We start from the raw sequence: 21845 nt of genomic DNA, 5'->3' as shown, positions 1-21845 counted from the left end.
TTGGCCAATGGGCTTGCGGCTTGAAGTTTCGGCCAATCGGCTTGCGGCTTGAAGTTTCAGCCAATCGGCTAGCGGCTTGAAGTTTCGGCCAATCGGCTTGCGACTTGAAGTTTCGGCCAATCGGCTTGCGGCTTAAAGTTTCAGCCAATCGGCTTGCGGCTTGAAGTTTCGACCAATCGGCTTGAGACTTGAAGTTTCGGCCAATCGGCTTGCGACTTGAAGTTTCGGCCAATCGGCTTGCGGCTTAAAGTTTCAGCCAATCGGCTTGCGGCTTGAAGTTTCGACCAATCGGCTTGAGACTTGAAGTTTCGGCCAATCGACTTGCGACTTGAAGTTTCAGGCAATCGGCTTGAAGTTTCGGCCAATCGGCTTGCGACTTGAAGTTTCGGCCAATCGACTTGCGACTTGAAGTTTCAGCCAATCGGCTTGAAGTTTCGGCCAATCGGCTTGCGGCTTAAAGTTTCGGCCAATCGGCTTGCGGCTTAAAGTTTCAGCCAATCAGCTTGCGGCTTGAAGTTTCGACCAATCGGCTTGAGACTTGAAGTTTCGGCCAATCGGCTTGCGGCTTGAAGTTTCGGGTAATCGACTTGCGGCTTGAAGTTTCGGCCAATCGGCTTGCGGCTTGAAGTTTTAGCCAATCGGCATGCGACTTGAAGTTTCGGCCAATCGGCTTGCGACTTGAAGTTTCGGCCAATCGGCTTGCGGCTTGAAGTTTCGGGTAATTGGCTTGCGGCTAGAAGTTTCGGCCAATCGGCTTACGGCTTGAAGTTTCGGCCAATCGGCTTGAGGCTTGGAGTTTCAGCCAATCAGCTTGTAGATTGAAGTTTCGGCCAATCGGCTTGCGGCTTAAAGTTTCAGCCAATCGGATTGCGGCTTGAAGTTTTCGGCCAATCGGCATGCGGCTTAAAGTTTCGGCCAATCGGATTGCGGCTTGAAGTTTCAGCCAATCGGCTTGAAGTTTCGGCCAATCGGCTTGTGACTTGAAGTTTCGGCCAATCGGCTTGCGGCTTGAAGTTTCGGCCTATCGGCTTGAGGCTTGAAGTTTCAGCCAATCAGCTTGCAGATTGAAGTTTCGGCCAATCGGCTTGCGGCTTGAAGTTTTGGCCAATCGGCTTGCGGCTTGAAGTTTTGGCCAATCGGCTTGCGACTTGTTCGGCCAGTCAGCTTGCAACGTGACATGTTAGGTATCTATTTACTCGACATAACTTCATCTTTCACATTATGCGAAAAAAATGGGCTAACTTTACTGGTTTTCTTTTTTTAGCACAAAACTGTTTAAAAAATAAAACTTGTTTGAAAAATTAATACTCAAATACCACACGAGATACAAAGTTGCAACCACCGCCATTGTATTCTCTAGGGTCTTTGCTAAAAAAACATGTTTGGCGACTTGATGATCAGCCAATGGGCTTGTGACTTGATATTCAGCCAATGGGCTTGCGACTTGATATTCAGCCAATGGGCTTGCGACTTGTTCGGCCAAACGGCTTGCGGCTTGAAGTTTCGGCCAATCAGCTTGCGGCTTGAAGTTTTCAGCCAATCGGCTTGCTGCTTAAAGTTTCGGCCAATCGGCTTGCGGCTTGAAGTTTTCGGCCAATCAGCTTGCGGCTTGAAGTTTTCGGCCAATCGGCTTGTGGCTTTAAGTTTCGGCCAATCGGCTTGCGGCTTGAAGTTTCGGCCAATCGGCTTGAAGTTTCGGCCAATCAGCTTGCGACGTGACATGCTAGTTATCTATTTACTCGGCATAACTTCATCTTTCACATTATGCGAAAAAATGGGCTAACTTTACTGTTTTTTTTTTTTTTTTAGCACAAAACTGTTTAAAAAGAAAAGTTGTTTGAAAAATTGATGCGCAAATACCGCACGAGATACAAAGTTGCAACGACCGCCATTGTATTCTCTAGGATCTTTGCTAAAAAAACATATGTTTGGCGACTTGATCAGCCAATTGCGACTTGAAGTTTTGGCCAATGGGCTTGCGACTTGATATTCAGCCAATGGGCTTGCGACTTGATGTTCGGCCAATGGGCTTGCGAATTGTTTGGCCAATGGGCTTGCGGCTTGAAGTTTCGGCCAATCGGCTTGCGGCTTGAAGTTTCAGCCAATCGGCTAGCGGCTTGAAGTTTCGGCCAATCGGCTTGCGACTTGAAGTATCGGCCAATCGGCTTGCGGCTTAAAGTTTCAGCCAATCGGCTTGCGGCTTGAAGTTTCGACCAATCGGCTTGAGACTTGAAGTTTCGGCCAATCGACTTGCGACTTGAAGTTTCAGGCAATCGGCTTGAAGTTTCGGCCAATCGGCTTGCGACTTGAAGTTTCGGCCAATCGACTTGCGACTTGAAGTTTCAGCCAATCGGCTTGAAGTTTCGGCCAATCGGCTTGCGGCTTAAAGTTTCGGCCAATCGGCTTGCGACTTAAAGTTTCGGCCAATCGGCTTGCGGCTTAAAGTTTCGGCCAATCGGCTTGCGGCTTAAAGTTTCAGCCAATCAGCTTGCGGCTTGAAGTTTCGACCAATCGGCTTGAGACTTGAAGTTTCGGCCAATCGGCTTGCGGCTTGAAGTTTCGGGTAATCGACTTGCGGCTTGAAGTTTCGGCCAATCGGCTTGCGGCTTGAAGTTTTAGCCAATCGGCATGCGACTTGAAGTTTCGGCCAATCGGCTTGCGACTTGAAGTTTCGGCCAATCGGCTTGCGGCTTGAAGTTTCGGGTAATTGGCTTGCGGCTAGAAGTTTCGGCCAATCGGCTTACGGCTTGAAGTTTCGGCCAATCGGCTTGAGGCTTGGAGTTTCAGCCAATCAGCTTGCAGATTGAAGTTTCGGCCAATCGGCTTGCGGCTTAAAGTTTCGGCCAATCGGCATGCGGCTTAAAGTTTCGGCCAATCGGCTTGAAGTTTCGGCCAATCGGCTTGTGACTTGAAGTTTCGGCCAATCGGCTTGCGGCTTGAAGTTTCGGCCTATCGGCTTGAGGCTTGAAGTTTCAGCCAATCAGCTTGCAGATTGAAGTTTCGGCCAATCGGCTTGCGGCTTGAAGTTTTGGCCAATCGGCTTGCGGCTTGAAGTTTTGGCCAATCGGCTTGCGACTTGTTCGGCCAGTCAGCTTGCAACGTGACATGTTAGGTATCTATTTACTCGACATAACTTCATCTTTCACATTATGCGAAAAAAATGGGCTAACTTTACTGGTTTTCTTTTTTTAGCACAAAACTGTTTAAAAAATAAAACTTGTTTGAAAAATTAATACTCAAATACCACACGAGATACAAAGTTGCAACCACCGCCATTGTATTCTCTAGGGTCTTTGCTAAAAAAACATGTTTGGCGACTTGATGATCAGCCAATGGGCTTGTGACTTGATATTCAGCCAATGGGCTTGCGACTTGATATTCAGCCAATGGGCTTGCGACTTGTTCGGCCAAACGGCTTGCGGCTTGAAGTTTCGGCCAATCAGCTTGCGGCTTGAAGTTTTCAGCCAATCGGCTTGCTGCTTAAAGTTTCGGCCAATCGGCTTGCGGCTTGAAGTTTTCGGCCAATCAGCTTGCGGCTTGAAGTTTTCGGCCAATCGGCTTGTGGCTTTAAGTTTCGGCCAATCGGCTTGCGGCTTGAAGTTTCGGCCAATCGGCTTGAAGTTTCGGCCAATCAGCTTGCGACGTGACATGCTAGTTATCTATTTACTCGGCATAACTTCATCTTTCACATTATGCGAAAAAATGGGCTAACTTTACTGTTTTTTTTTTTTTTTTTAGCACAAAACTGTTTAAAAAGAAAAGTTGTTTGAAAAATTGATGCGCAAATACCGCACGAGATACAAAGTTGCAACGACCGCCATTGTATTCTCTAGGATCTTTGCTAAAAAAACATATGTTTGGCGACTTGATCAGCCAATTGCGACTTGAAGTTTTGGCCAATGGGCTTGCGACTTGATATTCAGCCAATGGGCTTGTGACTTGATGTTCGGCCAATGGGCTTGCGAATTGTTTGGCCAATGGGCTTGCGGCTTGAAGTTTCGGCCAATCGGCTTGCGACTTGAAGTTTTGGCCAATCGGCTTGCGGCTTAAAGTTTCAGCCAATCGGCTTGCGGCTTGAAGTTTCGACCAATTGGCTTGAGACTTGAAGTTTCGGCCAATCGACTTGCGACTTGAAGTTTCAGGCAATCGGCTTGAAGTTTCGGCCAATCGGCTTGCGACTTGAAGTTTCGGCCAATCGACTTGCGACTTGAAGTTTCAGCCAATCAGCTTGAAGTTTCGGCCAATCGGCTTGCGACTTGAAGTTTCGGCCAATCGGCTTGCGGCTTAAAGTTTCAGCCAATCGGCTTGCGGCTTGAAGTTTCGAACAATCGGCTTGAGACTTGAAGTTTCGGCCAATCGACTTGCGACTTGAAGTTTCAGCCAATCGGCTTGAAGTTTCGGCCAATCGGCTTGCGGCTTAAAGTTTCGGCCAATCGGCTTGCGACTTAAAGTTTCGGCCAATCGGCTTGCGGCTTAAAGTTTCGGCCAATCGGCTTGCGGCTTAAAGTTTCAGCCAATCGGCTTGCGGCTTGAAGTTTCGACCAATTGGCTTGAGACTTGAAGTTTCGGCCAATCGGCTTGCGGCTTGAAGTTTCGGGTAATCGACTTGCGGCTTGAAGTTTCGGCCAATCGGCTTGCGGCTTGAAGTTTTAGCCAATCGGCATGCGACTTGAAGTTTCGGCCAATCGGCTTGCGACTTGAAGTTTCGGGTAATTGGCTTGCGGCTAGAAGTTTCGGCCAATCAGCTTACGGCTTGAAGTTTCGGCCAATCGGCTCGCGGCTTGAAGTTTTGGCCAATCGGCTTGCGACTTGTTCGGCCAGTCAGCTTGCAACGTGACATGTTAGGTATCTATTTACTCGGCATAACTTCATCTTTCACCTTATGCGAAAAAATGGGCTAACTTTACTGGTTTTCTTTTTTTAGCACAAAACTGTTTAAAAAATAAAACTTGTTTGAAAAATTAATACTCAAATACCACACGAGATACAAAGTTGCAACCACCGCCATTGTATTCTCTAGGGTCTTTGCTAAAAAAACATGTTTGGCGACTTGATGATCAGCCAATGGGCTTGCGACTTGATATTCAGCCAATGGGCTTGCGACTTGATATTCAGCCAATGGGCTTGCGACTTGTTCAGCCAAACGGCTTGTGGCTTGAAGTTTCGGCCAATCGGCTTATGGCTTGAAGTTTCGGCCAATCGGCTTGAGGCTTGGAGTTTTGGCCAATCGGCTTGCGGCTTGAGGTTTTCGGCCAATCAGCTTGCGGCTTGAAGTTTTCAGCCAATCGGCTTGCGGCTTGAAGTTTCGGCCAATCGGCTTGAGGCTTGGAGTTTCGGCCAATCGGCTTGCGGCTTGAAGTTTTGGCCAATCGGCTTGCGGCTTGAAGTTTTCGGCCAATCAGCTTGCGGCTTGAAGTTTTCGGCCAATCGGCTTGTGGCTTGAAGTTTCGGCCAATCGGCTTGCGGCTTGAAGTTTCGGCCAATCGGCTTGAAGTTTCGGTCAGTCGGCTTGCGGCTTGAAGTTTCGGCCAATCAGCTTGCGACGTGACATGCTAGTTATCTATTTACTCGGCATAACTTCATCTTTCACATTATGCGAAAAAATGGGCTAACTTTACTGTTTTGTTTTTTTTAGCACAAAACTGTTTAAAAAGAAAAGTTGTTTGAAAAATTGATGCGCAAATACTGCACGAGATACAAAGTTGCAACGACCGCCATTGTATTCTCTAGGATCTTTGCTAAAAAAACATATGTTTGGCGACTTGATCAGCCAATTGCGACTTGAAGTTTTGGCCAATGGGCTTGCGACTTGATATTCAGCCAATGGGCTTGCGACTTGATGTTCGGCCAATGGGCTTGCGAATTGTTTGGCCAATGGGCTTGCGGCTTGAAGTTTCGGCCAATCGGCTTGCGGCTTGAAGTTTCAGCCAATCGGCTTGCGGCTTGAAGTTTCGGCCAATCGACTTGCGACTTGAAGTTTCGGCCAATCGGCTTGCGGCTTAAAGTTTCAGCCAATCGGCTTGCGGCTTGAAGTTTCGACCAATCGGCTTGTGACTTGAAGTTTCGGCCAATCGACTTGCGACTTGAAGTTTCAGCCAATCGGCTTGAAGTTTCGGCCAATCGGCTTGCGACTTGAAGTTTCGGCCAATCGGCTTGCGGCCTAAAGTTTCAGCCAATCGGCTTGCGGCTTGAAGTTTCGAACAATCGGCTTGAGACTTGAAGTTTCGGCCAATCGACTTGCGACTTGAAGTTTCAGCCAATCGGCTTGAAGTTTTGGCCAATCGGCTTGCGGCTTAAAGTTTCGGCCAATCGGCTTGCGACTTAAAGTTTCGGCCAATCGGCTTGCGGCTTAAAGTTTCGGCCAATCGGCTTGCGGCTTAAAGTTTCGGCCAATCGGCTTGCGGCTTGAAGTTTCGACCAATCGGCTTGAGACTTGAAGTTTCGGCCAATCGGCTTGCGGCTTAAAGTTTCAGCCAATCGGCTTGCGGCTTGAAGTTTCGAACAATCGGCTTGAGACTTGAAGTTTCGGCCAATCGACTTGCGACTTGAAGTTTCAGCCAATCGGCTTGAAGTTTCGGCCAATCGGCTTGCGGCTTAAAGTTTCAGCCAATCGGCTTGCGGCTTGAAGTTTCGACCAATCGGCTTGAGACTTGAAGTTTCGGCCAATCGGCTTGCGGCTTGAAGTTTCGGGTAATCGACTTGCGGCTTGAAGTTTCGGCCAATCGGCTTGCGGCTTGAAGTTTTGGCCAATCGGCATGCGACTTGAAGTTTCGGCCAATCGGCTTGCGACTTGAAGTTTCGGCCAATCGGCTTGCGGCTTAAAGTTTCGGCCAATCGGCTTGCGACTTGTTCGGCCAGTCAGCTTGCAACGTGACATGTTAGGTATCTATTTACTCGGCATAACTTCATCTTTCACATTATGCGAAAAAAATGGGCTAACTTTACTGGTTTTCTATTTTTAGCACAAAACTGTTTAAAAAATAAAACTTGTTTGAAAAATTAATACGCAAATACCACACGAGATACAAAGTTGCAACCACCGCCATTGTATTCTCTAGGGTCTTTGCTAAAAAAAACATGTTTGGCGACTTGATGATCAGCCAATGGGCTTGCGACTTGATATTCAGCCAATGGGCTTGCGACTTGTTCAGCCAATCGGCTTGCGGCTTGAAGTTTCGGCCAATCGGCTTATGGCTTGAAGTTTCGGCCAATCTCGGCTTGAGGCTTGGAGTTTCGGCCAATCGGCTTGCTGCTTAAAGTTTCGGCCAATCGGCTTGCGGCTTGAAGTTTTCGGCCAATCAGCTTGCGGCTTGAAGTTTTCGGCCAATCGGCTTGTGGCTTGAAGTTTCAGCCAATCGGCTTGCGGCTTGAAGTTTCGGCCAATCGGCTTCAGCTTGCGACGTGACATGTTAGGTATCTATTTACTCGACATAACTTCATCTTTCACATTATGCGAAAAAAATGGGCTAACTTTACTGGTTTTCTTTTTTTAGCACAAAACTGTTTAAAAAATAAAACTTGTTTGAAAAATTAATACTCAAATACCACACGAGATACAAAGTTGCAACCACCGCCATTGTATTCTCTAGGGTCTTTGCTAAAAAAACATGTTTGGCGACTTGATGATCAGCCAATGGGCTTGCGACTTGATATTCAGCCAATGGGCTTGCGACTTGATATTCAGCCAATGGGCTTGCGACTTGTTCGGCCAAACGGCTTGCGGCTTGAAGTTTCGGCCAATCGGCTTATGGCTTGAAGTTTCGGCCAATCGGCTTGAGGCTTGGAGTTTCGGCCAATCGGCTTGCTGCTTAAAGTTTTGGCCAATCGGCTTGCGGCTTGAGGTTTTCGGCCAATCAGCTTGCGGCTTGAAGTTTTCAGCCAATCGGCTTGCGGCTTGAAGTTTCGGCCAATCGGCTTGAGGCTTGGAGTTTCGGCCAATCGGCTTGCTGCTTAAAGTTTCGGCCAATCGGCTTGCGGCTTGAAGTTTTCGGCCAATCAGCTTGCGGCTTGAAGTTTTCGGCCAATCGGCTTGTGGCTTGAAGTTTCGGCCAATCGGCTTGCGGCTTGAAGTTTCGGCCAATCGGCTTGAAGTTTCGGTCAGTCGGCTTGCGACGTGACATGCTAGTTATCTATTTACTCGGCATAACTTCATCTTTCACATTATGCGAAAAAATGGGCTAACTTTACTGTTTTTTTTTTTTTAGCACAAAACTGTTTAAAAAGAAAAGTTGTTTGAAAAATTGATGCGCAAATACCGCACGAGATACAAAGTTGCAACGACCGCCATTGTATTCTCTAGGATCTTTGCTAAAAAAACATATGTTTGGCGACTTGATCAGCCAATTGCGACTTGAAGTTTTGGCCAATGGGCTTGCGACTTGATATTCAGCCAATGGGCTTGCGACTTGATGTTCGGCCAATGGGCTTGAGAATTGTTTGGCCAATGGGCTTGCGGCTTGAAGTTTCGGCCAATCGGCTTGCGGCTTGAAGTTTCAGCCAATCGGCTTGCGGCTTGAAGTTTCGGCCAATCGACTTGCGACTTGAAGTTTCGGCCAATCGGCTTGCGGCTTAAAGTTTCAGCCAATCGGCTTGCGGCTTGAAGTTTCGACCAATCGGCTTGCGACTTGAAGTTTCGGCCAATCGACTTGCGACTTGAAGTTTCAGCCAATCGGCTTGAAGTTTCGGCCAATCGGCTTGCGACTTGAAGTTTCGGCCAATCGGCTTGCGGCCTAAAGTTTCAGCCAATCGGCTTGCGGCTTGAAGTTTCGAACAATCGGCTTGAGACTTGAAGTTTCGGCCAATCGACTTGCGACTTGAAGTTTCAGCCAATCGGCTTGAAGTTTCGGCCAATCGGCTTGCGGCTTAAAGCTTCGGCCAATCGGCTTGCGACTTAAAGTTTCGGCCAATCGTCTTGCGGCTTAAAGTTTCGGCCAATCGGCTTGCGGCTTAAAGTTTCGGCCAATCGGCTTGCGGCTTGAAGTTTCGACCAATCGGCTTGAGACTTGAAGTTTCGGCCAATCGGCTTGCGGCTTAAAGTTTCAGCCAATCGGCTTGCGGCTTGAAGTTTCGAACAATCGGCTTGAGACTTGAAGTTTCGGCCAATCGACTTGCGACTTGAAGTTTCAGCCAATCGGCTTGAAGTTTCGGCCAATCGGCTTGCGGCTTAAAGTTTCAGCCAATCGGCTTGCGGCTTGAAGTTTCGACCAATCTGCTTGAGACTTGAAGTTTCGGCCAATCGGCTTGCGGCTTGAAGTTTCGGGTAATCGACTTGCGGCTTGAAGTTTCGGCCAATCGGCTTGCGGCTTGAAGTTTTGGCCAATCGGCATGCGACTTGAAGTTTCGGCCAATCGGCTTGCGACTTGAAGTTTCGGCCAATCGGCTTGCGGCTTAAAGTTTCGGCCAATCGGCTTGCGACTTGTTCGGCCAGTCAGCTTGCAACGTGACATGTTAGGTATCTATTTACTCGGCATAACTTCATCTTTCACATTATGCGAAAAAAATGGGCTAACTTTACTGGTTTTCTATTTTTAGCACAAAACTGTTTAAAAAATAAAACTTGTTTGAAAAATTAATACTCAAATACCACACGAGATACAAAGTTGCAACCACCGCCATTGTATTCTCTAGGGTCTTTGCTAAAAAAACATGTTTGGCGACTTGATAATCAGCCAATGGGCTTGCGACTTGATATTCAGCCAATGGGCTTGCGACTTGTTCGGCCAAACGGCTTGCGGCTTGAAGTTTCGGCCAATCGGCTTGCTGCTTAAAGTTTCGGCCAATCGGCTTGCGGCTTGAGGTTTTCGGCCAATCAGCTTGCGGCTTGAAGTTTCAGCCAATCGGCTTGCGGCTTGAAGTTTCGCCCAATCGGCTTGCAGCTTAAAGTTTCGGCCAATCGGCTTGCGACTTGAAGTTTCGGCCAATCGGCTTGCGACTTGAAGTTTCGGCCAATCGGCTTGCGGCTTTAAGTTTCGGCCAATCGGCTTGCGGCTTGAAGTTTCAGCCAATCGGCTTGAAGTTTCGGCCAATCGGCTTGCGACTTGAAGTTTCGGCCAATCGGCTTGCGGCTTGAAGTTTCGGCCAATCGGCTTGCGATTTGTTCGGCCAATCAGCTTGCAACGTGACATGCTATCTATTTACTCAGCATAACTTCATCTTTCACATTATGCGAAAAAAAATGGGCTAACTTTACTGTTTTTTTGTTTTTTTAGCACAAAACTGTTTAAAAAAGAAAACTTGTTTGAAAAATTGATGCGCAAATACCGCACGAGATACAAAGTTGCAACGACCGCCATTGTATTCTCTAGGGTCTTTGCTAAAAACACATATGTTTGGCGGCTTGAAGATTCGGCCAATCGGCTTGAAGTTTTGGCCAATCGGCTTGCGGCTTGAAGTTTCAGCCAATCGGCTTGAAGTTTCGGCCAATCGGCTTGCGGCTTAAAGTTTCGGCCAATCGGCTTGTGGCTTAAAGTTTCGGCCAATCGGCTTGTGGCTTAAAGTTTCGGCCAATCGGCTTGCGGCTTGAAGTTTCGGCCAATCGGCTTGAGACTTGAAGTTTCGGCCAATCGACTTGCGACTTGAAGTTTCGGCCAATCGGCTTGTGGCTTAAAGTTTCGGCCAGTCGGCTTGCGGCTTGAAGTTTCGGCCAATCGGCTTGAGACTTGAAGTTTCGGCCAATCGACTTGCGACTTGAAGTTTCGGCCAATCGGCTTGCGGCTTGAAGTTTCGGCCAATCGGCTTGCGGCTTGAAGTTTCGGCCAATCGGCTTGCGGCTTGAAGTTTCGGCCAATCGGCTTGCGGCTTGAAGTTTCGGGTAATCTGCTCGCGGCTTGAAGTTTTGGCCAATCGGCTTGCGACTTGTTCGGCCAGTCAGCTTGCAATGTGACATGTTAGGTATCTATTTACTCGACATAACTTCATCTTTCACATTATGCGAAAAAATGGGCTAACTTTACTGGTTTTCTTTTTTTAGCACAAAACTGTTTAAAAAATAAAACTTGTTTGAAAAATTAATACTCAAATACCACACGAGATACAAAGTTGCAACCACCGCCATTGTATTCTCTAGGGTCTTTGCTAAAAAAACATGTTTGGCGACTTGATGATCAGCCAATGGGCTTGCGACTTGATATTCAGCCAATGGGCTTGCGACTTGTTCGGCCAATCAGCTTGCGGCTTGAAGTTTCGGCCAATCGGCTTGCGGCTTGAAGTTTTAGCCAATCGGCATGCGACTTGAAGTTTCGGCCAATCGGCTTGCGACTTGAAGTTTCGGCCAATCGGCTTGCGGCTTGAAGTTTCGGGTAATTGGCTTGCGGCTAGAAGTTTCGGCCAATCGGCTTACGGCTTGAAGTTTCGGCCAATCGGCTTGAGGCTTGGAGTTTCAGCCAATCAGCTTGCAGATTGAAGTTTCGGCCAATCGGCTTGCGGCTTAAAGTTTCGGCCAATCGGATTGCGGCTTGAAGTTTTCGGCCAATCGGCATGCGGCTTAAAGTTTCGGCCAATCGGATTGCGGCTTGAAGTTTCAGCCAATCGGCTTGAAGTTTCGGCCAATCGGCTTGTGACTTGAAGTTTCGGCCAATCGGCTTGCTGCTTAAAGTTTCGGCCAATCGGCTTGCGGCTTGAAGTTTCAGCCAATCAGCTTGCAGATTGAAGTTTCGGCCAATCGGCTTGCGGCTTAAAGTTTCAGCCAATCGGCTTGCGGCTTGAAGTTTCGACCAATCGGCTTGAGACTTGAAGTTTCGGCCAATCGACTTGCGACTTGAAGTTTCGGCCAATCGGCTTGCGGCTTGAAGTTTCGGCCAATCGGCTTGTGGCTTGAAGTTTTGGCCAATCGGCTTGCGACTTGAAGTTTCGGCCAATCGGCTTGCGACTTGAAGTTTCGGCCAATCGACTTGCGACTTGAAGTTTCAGCCAATCGGCTTGAAGTTTCGGCCAATCGGCTTGCGACTTGAAGTTTCGGCCAATCGGCTTGCGGCTTAAAGTTTCAGCCAATCGGCTTGCGGCTTGAAGTTTCGACCAATCGGCTTGAGACTTGAAGTTTCGGCCAATCGACTTGCGACTTGAAGTTTCGGCCAATCGGCTTGCGGCTTGAAGTTTCGGCCAATCGGCTTGCGGCTTGAAGTTTTGGCCAATCGGCATGCGACTTGAAGTTTCGGCCAATCGGCTTGCGACTTGAAGTTTCGGCCAATCGGCTTGCGGCTTGAAGTTTCGGGTAATTGGCTTGCGGCTAGAAGTTTCGGCCAATCGGCTTACGGCTTGAAGTTTCGGGTAATTGGCTTGCGGCTAGAAGTTTCGGCCAATCGGCTTACGGCTTGAAGTTTCGGCCAATCGGCTTGAGGCTTGAAGTTTTGGCCAATCGGCATGCGACTTGAAGTTTCGGCCAATCGGCTTGCGACTTGAAGTTTCGGCCAATCGACTTGCGACTTGAAGTTTCAGCCAATCGGCTTGAAGTTTCGGCCAATCGGCTTGCGACTTGAAGTTTCGACCAATCGGCTTGCGGCTTGAAGTTTCGGCCAATCGGCTTGCGGCTTGAAGTTTCGGGTAATTGGCTTGAGGCTTGAAGTTTTGGCCAATCGGCATGCGACTTGAAGTTTCGGCCAATCGGCTTGCGACTTGAAGTTTCGGCCAATCGGCTTGCGGCTTGAAGTTTCGGGTAATCGGCTCGCGGCTTGAAGTTTCGGCCAATCGGCTTGCGGCTTGAAGTTTTCTGCCAATCGGCTTGCGGCTTGAAGTTTTCTGCCAATCGTCTTGCGGCTTGAAGTTTCGGCCAATCGGCTTGCGGCTTTAAGTTTAGGCCAATCGGCTTGCGGCTTGAAGTTTCGGGCAATCGGCTTGCGGCTTGAAGTTTCGGCCAATCGGCTTGCGGCTTGAAGTTTCAGCCAATCAGCTTAAAGTTTCGGCCAATCGGCTTGCGGCTTGAAGTTTCAGCCAATCGGCTTGAAGTTTCGGCCAATCGGCTTGCGACTTGAAGTTTCGACCAATCGGCTTGCGGCTTGAAGTTTCGGCCAATCGGCTTGCGACTTGAAGTTTCAGCCAATCGGCTTGCGGCTTGAAGTTTCGGGTAATTGGCTTGAGGCTTGAAGTTTTGGCCAATCGGCATGCGACTTGAAGTTTCGGCCAATCGGCTTGCGACTTGAAGTTTCGGCCAATCGGCTTGAGGCTTGAAGTTTTGGCCAATCGGCATGCGACTTGAAGTTTCGGCCAATCGGCTTGCGACTTGAAGTTTCGGCCAATCGACTTGCGACTTGAAGTTTCAGCCAATCGGCTTGAAGTTTCGGCCAATCGGCTTGCGACTTAAAGTTTCGGCCAATCGGCTTGCGACTTGAAGTTTCGGCCAATCGGCTTGCGACTTGAAGTTTCGGCCAATCGACTTGCGACTTGAAGTTTCAGCCAATCGGCTTGAAGTTTCGGCCAATCGGCTTGCGACTTGAAGTTTCGGCCAATCGGCTTGCGGCTTAAAGTTTCAGCCAATCGGCTTGCGGCTTGAAGTTTCGACCAATCGGCTTGAGACTTGAAGTTTCGGCCAATCGACTTGCGACTTGAAGTTTCGGCCAATCGGCTTGCGGCTTGAAGTTTCGGCCAATCGGCTTGCGGCTTGAAGTTTTGGCCAATCGGCATGCGACTTGAAGTTTCGGCCAATCGGCTTGCGACTTGAAGTTTCGGCCAATCGGTTTGCGGCTTGAAGTTTCGGGTAATTGGCTTGCGGCTAGAAGTTTCGGCCAATCGGCTTACGGCTTGAAGTTTCGGGTAATTGGCTTGCGGCTAGAAGTTTCGGCCAATCGGCTTACGGCTTGAAGTTTCGGCCAATCGGCTTGAGGCTTGAAGTTTTGGCCAATCGGCATGCGACTTGAAGTTTCGGCCAATCGGCTTGCGACTTGAAGTTTCGGCCAATCGACTTGCGACTTGAAGTTTCAGCCAATCGGCTTGAAGTTTCGGCCAATCGGCTTGCGACTTGAAGTTTCGACCAATCGGCTTGCGGCTTGAAGTTTTCTGCCAATCGGCTTGCGGCTTGAAGTTTTCTGCCAATCGTCTTGCGGCTTGAAGTTTCGGCCAATCGGCTTGCGGCTTTAAGTTTAGGCCAATCGGCTTGCGGCTTGAAGTTTCGGGCAATCGGCTTGCGGCTTGAAGTTTCGGCCAATCGGCTTGCGGCTTGAAGTTTCAGCCAATCAGCTTAAAGTTTCGGCCAATCGGCTTGCGGCTTGAAGTTTCAGCCAATCGGCTTGAAGTTTCGGCCAATCGGCTTGCGACTTGAAGTTTCGACCAATCGGCTTGCGGCTTGAAGTTTCGGCCAATCGGCTTGCGACTTGAAGTTTCAGCCAATCGGCTTGCGGCTTGAAGTTTCGGGTAATTGGCTTGAGGCTTGAAGTTTTGGCCAATCGGCATGCGACTTGAAGTTTCGGCCAATCGGCTTGCGACTTGAAGTTTCGGCCAATCGGCTTGAGGCTTGAAGTTTTGGCCAATCGGCATGCGACTTGAAGTTTCGGCCAATCGGCTTGCGACTTGAAGTTTCGGCCAATCGACTTGCGACTTGAAGTTTCAGCCAATCGGCTTGAAGTTTCGGCCAATCGGCTTGCGACTTAAAGTTTCGGCCAATCGGCATGCGACTTGAAGTTTCGGCCAATCGGCTTGCGACTTGAAGTTTCGGCCAATCGACTTGCGACTTGAAGTTTCAGCCAATCGGCTTGAAGTTTCGGCCAATCGGCTTGCGACTTGAAGTTTCGGCCAATCGGCTTGCGGCTTAAAGTTTCAGCCAATCGGCTTGCGGCTTGAAGTTTCGACCAATCGGCTTGAGACTTGAAGTTTCGGCCAATCGACTTGCGACTTGAAGTTTCGGCCAATCGGCTTGCGGCTTGAAGTTTCGGCCAATCGGCTTGCGGCTTGAAGTTTTGGCCAATCGGCATGCGACTTGAAGTTTCGGCCAATCGGCTTGCGACTTGAAGTTTCGGCCAATCGGTTTGCGGCTTGAAGTTTCGGGTAATTGGCTTGCGGCTAGAAGTTTCGGCCAATCGGCTTACGGCTTGAAGTTTCGGGTAATTGGCTTGCGGCTAGAAGTTTCGGCCAATCGGCTTACGGCTTGAAGTTTCGGCCAATCGGCTTGAGGCTTGAAGTTTTGGCCAATCGGCATGCGACTTGAAGTTTCGGCCAATCGGCTTGCGACTTGAAGTTTCGGCCAATCGACTTGCGACTTGAAGTTTCAGCCAATCGGCTTGAAGTTTCGGCCAATCGGCTTGCGACTTGAAGTTTCGACCAATCGGCTTGCGGCTTGAAGTTTCGGCCAATCGGCTTGCGGCTTGAAGTTTCGGGTAATTGGCTTGAGGCTTGAAGTTTTGGCCAATCGGCATGCGACTTGAAGTTTCGGCCAATCGGCTTGCGACTTGAAGTTTCGGCCAATCGGCTTGCGGCTTGAAGTTTCGGGTAATCGGCTCGCGGCTTGAAGTTTCGGCCAATCGGCTTGCGGCTTGAAGTTTTCTGCCAATCGGCTTGCGGCTTGAAGTTTTCTGCCAATCGTCTTGCGGCTTGAAGTTTCGGCCAATCGGCTTGCGGCTTTAAGTTTAGGCCAATCGGCTTGCGGCTTGAAGTTTCGGGCAATCGGCTTGCGGCTTGAAGTTTCGGCCAATCGGCTTGCGGCTTGAAGTTTCAGCCAATCAGCTTAAAGTTTCGGCCAATCGGCTTGCGGCTTGAAGTTTCAGCCAATCGGCTTGAAGTTTCGGCCAATCGGCTTGCGACTTGAAGTTTCGACCAATCGGCTTGCGGCTTGAAGTTTCGGCCAATCGGCTTGCGACTTGAAGTTTCAGCCAATCGGCTTGCGGCTTGAAGTTTCGGGTAATTGGCTTGAGGCTTGAAGTTTTGGCCAATCGGCATGCGACTTGAAGTTTCGGCCAATCGGCTTGCGACTTGAAGTTTCGGCCAATCGGCTTGAGGCTTGAAGTTTTGGCCAATCGGCATGCGACTTGAAGTTTCGGCCAATCGGCTTGCGACTTGAAGTTTCGGCCAATCGACTTGCGACTTGAAGTTTCAGCCAATCGGCTTGAAGTTTCGGCCAATCGGCTTGCGACTTAAAGTTTCGGCCAATCGGCTTGCGGCTTGAAGTTTCGGCCAATCGGCTTGCGGCTTTAAGTTTCGGCCAATCGGCTTGCGGCTTGAAGTTTCAGCCAATCGGCTTGAAGTTTCGGCCAATCGGCTTGCGACTTGAAGTTTCATCCAATCAGCTTGCAGATTGAAGTTTCGGCCAATCGGCTTGCGGCTTGAAGTTTCAGCCAATCGGCTTGAAGTTTCGGCCAATCGGCTTGCGACTTGAAGTTTCAGCCAATCAGCTTGCAGATTGAAGTTTCGGCAAATCGGCTTGCGGCTTAAAGTTTCGGCCAATCGGCTTGCGGCTTGAAGTTTCGGGTAATTGGCTTGAGGCTTGAAGTTTTGGCCAATCGGCTTGCGACTTGAAGTTTCGGCCAATCGGCTTGCGACTTGAAGTTTCGGCCAATCGGCTTGAGGCTTGAAGTTTTGGCCAATCGGCATGCGACTTGAAGTTTCGGCCAATCGGCTTGCGACTTGAAGTTTCGGCCAATCGGCTTGCGGCTTGAAGTTTCGGGTAATCGGCTTGCGGCTTGAAGTTTTCTGCCAATCGGCTTGCGGCTTGAAGTTTTCTGCCAATCGTCTTGCGGCTTGAAGTTTCGGCCAATCGGCTTGCGGCTTTAAGTTTAGGCCAATCGGCTTGCGGCTTGAAGTTTCGGGCAATCGGCTTGCGGCTTAAAGTTTCGGCCAATCGGCTTGTGGCTTGAAGTTTTGGCCAATCGGCATGCGACTTGAAGTTTCGGCCAATCGGCTTGCGACTTGAAGTTTCGGCCAATCGACTTGCGACTTGAAGTTTCAGCCAATCGGCTTGAAGTTTCGGCCAATCGGCTTGCGACTTGAAGTTTCGGCCAATCGGCTTGCGGCTTAAAGTTTCAGCCAATCGGCTTGCGCTTGACGTTTCGACCAATCGGCTTGAGACTTGAAGTTTCGGCCAATCGACTTGCGACTTGAAGTTTCGGCCAATCGGCTTGCGGCTTGAAGTTTCGGCCAATCGGCTTGCGGCTTGAAGTTTTGGCCAATCGGCATGCGACTTGAAGTTTCGGCCAATCGGCTTGCGACTTGAAGTTTCGGCCAATCGGCTTGCGGCTTGAAGTTTCGGGTAATTGGCTTGCGGCTAGAAGTTTCGGGTAATTGGCTTGCGGCTAGAAGTTTCGGCCAATCGGCTTGAGGCTTGAAGTTTTGGCCAATCGGCTTGAGGCTTGAAGTTTTGGCCAATCGGCATGCGACTTGAAGTTTCGGCCAATCGGCTTGCGACTTGAAGTTTCGGCCAATCGACTTGCGACTTGAAGTTTCAGCCAATCGGCTTGAAGTTTCGGCCAATCGGCTTGCGACTTGAAGTTTCGACCAATCGGCTTGCGGCTTGAAGTTTCGGCCAATCGGCTTGCGACTTGAAGTTTCAGCCAATCGGCTTGCGGCTTGAAGTTTCGGGTAATTGGCTTGAGGCTTGAAGTTTTGGCCAATCGGCATGCGACTTGAAGTTTCGGCCAATCGGCTTGCGACTTGAAGTTTCGGCCAATCGGCTTGAGGCTTGAAGTTTTGGCCAATCGGCATGCGACTTGAAGTTTCGGCCAATCGGCTTGCGACTTGAAGTTTCGGCCAATCGACTTGCGACTTGAAGTTTCAGCCAATCGGCTTGAAGTTTCGGCCAATCGGCTTGCGGCTTGAAGTTTCGGCCAATCGGCTTGCGGCTTTAAGTTTCGGCCAATCGGCTTGCGGCTTGAAGTTTCAGCCAATCGGCTTGAAGTTTCGGCCAATCGGCTTGCGACTTGAAGTTTCAGCCAATCAGCTTGCAGATTGAAGTTTCGGCAAATCGGCTTGCGGCTTAAAGTTTTGGCCAATCGGCTTGCGGCTTGAAGTTTTCGGCCAATCGGCTTGCGGCTTGAAGTTTCAGCCAATCAGCTTGCAGATTGAAGTTTCGGCAAATCGGCTTGCGGCTTAAAGTTTCGGCCAATCGGCTTGCGGCTTGAAGTTTTCGGCCAATCGGCTTGCGGCTTGAAGTTTTGGCCAATAGGCTTGCAACTTGTTCGGCCAATCAGCTTGCGACTTGTTCGGCCAATCAGCTTGCGACGTGACATGCTAGTTATCTATTTGCTCGGCATAACTTCATCTTTCACATTATGCGAAAAAATGGGCTAACTTTACTGTTTTTTTTTTTTTTTTTTAGCAAAAAACTGTTTAAAAAAGAAAACTTGTTTGAAAAATTGATGCGCAAATACCGCACGAGATACAAAGTTGCAACGACCGCCATTGTATTCTCTAGGGTCTTTGCTAAAAACACATATGTTTGGCGGCTTGAAGTTTCGGCCAATCGGCTTGCGGCTTGAAGTTTCGGCCAATCGGCTTGCGGCTTAAAGTTTCGGCCAATCGGCTTGTGGCTTAAAGTTTCGGCCAATCGGCTTGCGGCTTGAAGTTTCGGCCAATCGGCTTGAGACTTGAAGTTTCGGCCAATCGACTTGCGGCTTGAAGTTTCGGGTAATCTGCTCGCGGCTTGAAGTTTCGGCCAATCGGCTTGCGGCTTGAAGTTTTGGTCAGTCGGCTTGCGGCTTGAAGTTTCAGCCAATCGGCTTGAAGTTTCGGCCAATCGGCTTTCGGCTTGAAGTTTCGGCCAATCGGCTTGCGGCTTAAAGTTTCGGCCAATCGGCTTGCGGCTTAAAGTTTCGGCCAATCGGATTGCGGCTTGAAGTTTTCGGCCAATCGGCTTGCGGCTTGAAGTTTTCGGCCAATCGGCTTGCGGCTTAAAGTTTTGGCCAATCGGATTGTGGCTTGAAGTTTCAGCCAATCGGCTTGAAGTTTCGGCCAATCGGCATGCGACTTGAAGTTTCGGCCAATCGGCTTGCGGCTTGAAGTTTCAGCCAATCGGCTTGAAGTTTCGGCCAATCGGCTTGCGGCTTAAAGTTTCGGCCAATCGGCTTGCGGCTTAAAGTTTCGGCCAATCGGCTTGCGACATAAAGTTTCGGCCAATCGGCTTGCGACTTAAAGTTTTGGCCAATCGGCTTGCGGCTTAAAGTTTCAGCCAATCAGCTTGCAGATTGAAGTTTCGGCAAATCGGCTTGCGGCTTAAAGTTTCGGCCAATCGGCTTGCGGCTTGAAGTTTTCGGCCAATCGGCTTGCGGCTTGAAGTTTCAGCCAATCGGCTTGAAGTTTCGGCCAATCGGCTTGCGACTTGAAGTTTCAGCCAATCAGCTTGCAGATTGAAGTTTCGGCAAATCGGCTTGCGGCTTAAAGTTTCGGCCAATCGGCTTGCGGCTTGAAGTTTTCGGCCAATCGGCTTGCGGCTTGAAGTTTTGGCCAATAGGCTTGCAACTTGTTCGGCCAATCAGCTTGCGACTTGTTCGGCCAATCAGCTTGCGACGTGACATGCTAGTTATCTATTTACTCGGCATAACTTCATCTTTCACATTATGCGAAAAAATGGGCTAACTTTACTGTTTTTTTTTTTTTTTTTAGCAAAAAACTGTTTAAAAAAGAAAACTTGTTTGAAAAATTGATGCGCAAATACCGCACGAGATACAAAGTTGCAACGACCGCCATTGTATTCTCTAGGGTCTTTGCTAAAAACACATATGTTTGGCGGCTTGAAGTTTCGGCCAATCGGCTTGCGGCTTGAAGTTTCGGCCAATCGGCTTGCGGCTTAAAGTTTCGGCCAATCGGCTTGAGACTTGAAGTTTCGGCCAATCGGCTTGCGACTTGAAGTTTCGGCCAATCGGCTTGCGGCTTGAAGTTTCGGGTAATCTGCTCGCGGCTTGAAGTTTCGGCCAATCGGCTTGCGGCTTGAAGTTTTGGTCAGTCGGCTTGCGGCTTGAAGTTTCAGCCAATCGGCTTGAAGTTTCGGCCAATCGGCTTGCGGCTTGAAGTTTCGGCCAATCGGCTTGCGGCTTAAAGTTTCGGCCAATCGGCTTGCGGCTTAAAGTTTCGGCCAATCGGATTGCGGCTTGAAGTTTTCGGCCAATCGGCTTGCGGCTTAAAGTTTTGGCCAATCGGATTGTGGCTTGAAGTTTCAGCCAATCGGCTTGAAGTTTCGGCCAATCGGCATGCGACTTGAAGTTTCGGCCAATCGGCTTGCGGCTTGAAGTTTCAGCCAATCGGCTTGAAGTTTCGGCCAATCGGCTTGCGGCTTAAAGTTTCGGCCAATCGGCTTGCGGCTTAAAGTTTCGGCCAATCGGCTTGCGGCTTAAAGTTTCGGCCAATCGGCTTGCGACTTAAAGTTTCGGCCAATCGGCTTGCGACTTAAAGTTTCGGCCAATCGGCTTGCGGCTTAAAGTTTCGGCCAATCGGCTTGCGGCTTAAAGTTTCAGCCAATCGGCTTGCGGCTTGAAGTTTCGACCAATCGGCTTGAGACTTGAAGTTTCGGCCAATCGACTTGCGACTTGAAGTTTCGGCCAATCGGCTTGCGGCTTAAAGTTTCAGCCAATCGGCTTGCGGCTTAAAGTTTCGGCCAATCGGATTGCGGCTTGAAGTTTTCGGCCAATCGGCATGCGGCTTAAAGTTTCGGCCAATCGGATTGCGGCTTGAAGTTTCGGCCAATCGGCTTGTGACTTGAAGTTTCGGCCAATCGGCTTGCGGCTTGAAGTTTCAGCCTATCGGCTTGAGGCTTGAAGTTTCAGCCAATCAGCTTGCAGATTGAAGTTTCGGCCAATCGGCTTGCGGCTTGAAGTTTTGGCCAATCGGCTTGCGGCTTGAAGTTTTGGCCAATCGGCTTGCGACTTGTTCGGCCAGTCAGCTTGCAACGTGACATGTTAGGTATCTATTTACTCGACATAACTTCATCTTTCACATTATGCGAAAAAAATGGGCTAACTTTACTGGTTTTCTTTTTTTAGCACAAAACTGTTTAAAAAATAAAACTTGTTTGAAAAATTAATACTCAAATACCACACGAGATACAAAGTTGCAACCACCGCCATTGTATTCTCTAGGGTCTTTGCTAAAAAAACATGTTTGGCGACTTGATGATCAGCCAATGGGCTTGCGACTTGATATTCAGCCAATGGGCTTGCGACTTGTTCGGCCAAACGGCTTGTGGCTTGAAGTTTCGGCCAATCGGCTTATGGCTTGAAGTTTCGGCCAATCGGCTTGAGGCTTGGAGTTTCGGCCAATCGGCTTGCGGCTTGAGGTTTTCGGCCAATCAGCTTGCGGCTTGAAGTTTTCAGCCAATCGGCTTGCGGCTTGAAGTTTCGGCCAATCGGCTTGAGGCTTGGAGTTTCGGCCAATCGGCTTGCTGCTTAAAGTTTTGGCCAATCGGCTTGCGGCTTGAAGTTTTCGGCCAATCAGCTTGCGGCTTGAAGTTTTCGGCCAATCGGCTTGTGGCTTGAAGTTTCGGCCAATCGGCTTGCGACTTGAAGTTTCGGCCAATCGGCTTGCGGCTTGAAGTTTCGGGTAATCTGCTCGCGGCTTGAAGTTTCGGCCAATCGGCTTGCGGCTTGAAGTTTTGGTCAGTCGGCTTGCGGCTTGAAGTTTCAGCCAATCGGCTTGAAGTTTCGGCCAATCGGCTTGCGGCTTGAAGTTTCGGCCAATCGGCTTGCGGCTTAAAGTTTCGGCCAATCGGCTTGCGGCTTAAAGTTTCGGCCAATCGGATTGCGGCTTGAAGTTTTCGGCCAATCGGCTTGCGGCTTGAAGTTTTCGGCCAATCGGCTTGCGGCTTAAAGTTTTGGCCAATCGGATTGTGGCTTGAAGTTTCAGCCAATCGGCTTGAAGTTTCGGCCAATCGGCATGCGACTTGAAGTTTCGGCCAATCGGCTTGCGGCTTGAAGTTTCAGCTAATCGGCTTGAAGTTTCGGCCA

General features: G+C 49.3%; 1 protein-coding gene across 1 annotated transcript in view; it reads left to right on the top strand.

Moving 5' to 3' along the window:
* BZW2 (basic leucine zipper and W2 domains 2) overlaps positions 1 to 21845 on the top strand; it is a 234318-nt gene that overhangs the window by 144801 nt on the left and 67672 nt on the right. The gene's annotated exons all lie outside the window — the stretch shown is intronic.

This window comes from Lithobates pipiens, unplaced genomic scaffold, assembly GCF_037356315.1.
Source record: "Lithobates pipiens isolate NorthernLeopardFrog02 unplaced genomic scaffold, aLitPip1_a1.2 Scaffold_19, whole genome shotgun sequence".
Lineage (NCBI taxonomy): Eukaryota > Metazoa > Chordata > Amphibia > Anura > Ranidae > Lithobates > Lithobates pipiens.
The sequence above is the reverse complement of the archived record's forward strand: the minus strand, read 5'-3'. Positions and strand labels throughout refer to the sequence as shown.